The sequence below is a fragment of the Hippocampus comes genome, unplaced genomic scaffold (genome assembly GCF_001891065.2).
Source record: "Hippocampus comes isolate QL1 unplaced genomic scaffold, H_comes_QL1_v1.1 scaffold174, whole genome shotgun sequence".
Taxonomy (NCBI): domain Eukaryota; kingdom Metazoa; phylum Chordata; class Actinopteri; order Syngnathiformes; family Syngnathidae; genus Hippocampus; species Hippocampus comes.
The window spans coordinates 626026-627820 of NW_017805983.1; positions in this window are offsets into that span (position 1 = coordinate 626026).

The following is a 1795-nucleotide window of genomic DNA, read 5'->3' on the forward strand; positions in this document are numbered from 1 at the left end:
GGCGTTGCGGTGCTGCCTCCCCGTGGACGTAAACACGTCATACAACTCTGGAACGAGTGGCAAAAAAAAAAAAAAAAAAAAAAAAAAAGAAAACTGTACTGGATGAAATGAGGATCCGCTGGATGCAGCAGGTGGCGATTTTGAAGATAGGATTTTGCAGTGAACGATTCCAGATAGCCTACACGACTGTCAAATCATATCTTTAACGTACTTCTCAGAAGCCAGAGTCGGACCGTAATTTTCAACTTTTTTTGTTTGTTTTAAGATGTTGGGGTGACGGGCGAGCACTGCTCTCTCCACGCTGCTCTGCTAACAAAGTTTGTTGAAGATATTCAGCACAGCGAGATACTCTTCTGGTATGGCTTTACAAAATGCGTTTGGTCAGTGCAGCAAAATATACAGGTATTGCGGTGTGAAAATGGAATTACTCCCTTGAGTGCTAAAACAAATATTACGATGAAAATATATCATCATAATCAACAACAACAGCAGCAAATATTTACCACCTAATGTTACAGTAGTGAGAATAATGTCTAAAACGCGTCACTTTACCATTGCAATGGCTGTTGGCTTGGTCTAAATTGTAGCAAAGGACCTAACAATAGTATTACTTCACCATTAGATTTGATATGAAGATGGTATACAATAGGTCAGTGGTTCTTAACCTTGTTAGAGGTACCGAACCCAACCAGTTCGTATGCACATTCACCGAACCCTTCATTAGTTAAAAAAAAAAAAAAATATATATATATACACACACACACACACACACACACACACACACACACACACACACACACACATATATAGTGTGTGTCGTCTCTGCTGAATGTAACCTGCCATTGTGATTCTTTTTGAAGTTGAGCATTTAACCCCCCCACCACAGAATAAACAAATGAGGGAAATTGTATTCAAGTGCAATCCAGTGTCTGCGCCCAGAGCTTCATTAGTGAAAAATAAAATGGATGATTTTTTGTTTTTTTACAAATTCAAGACATAAGAAAACGCATTTATTAAAACCAGAAAAAAACGTAAATAAAATCTCAAGATATAAATATGTTTATTTTAATTGTGCACAAAATGAACCAGTCAGTGATGGCCAAGTGGGCATGTCATAACTAATTGACATGTTGAGTTGGGTGTGTCTTAACCTCCATGGCAGAGGCTCCGTCAAACCCCTGAGACCGATTCACCGAACCCCGAGGGTCCGATCGAACCCAGATTAAGAACCACTGCTATGGATAGAAGAAAATACACCCTGTCCAAGAACAAACAGTTAAAATAAGAGTGACATCAAATTTGTATTGCACTATGTAATTGCCAAAAGATTCTGGAGAGGATTCCAGAATTCACTGATGCCAGTTATGGTACTGATGTAAATTAAGTCCTCAATGTCCATTTTTTCCATGAGCTCACCACCATTCTTTAAGGTCCTCCATGGGCCACAAGTCTCTGTAAGTTTTCTAATAAATTGGTTTTGAAATTTTTGCCAGACCCAACTAACTGTATTTGTTCAATGAGTTGAAATGATTGCTATGAAAGGGTTGTTTACATAGAGTTGTGGTAAGACTTTTGCACGGTACTAACCTGCATCACATACTGTACATTCAGTAACATTCAAAACTCACTGCAACGAACATACACCAAGGTTGATTGCAATTTTCCAAGAATGGGTAATGATAATATAATGGTGAGCTCAGCTGCTTGCATTTTGCAGAGATGAAAGTGGACTTTTCTGAAAATTCCGGAAAAAATAAATAAATAAATAAATGTGTGTGTGTGTGTGTGTGTGTGT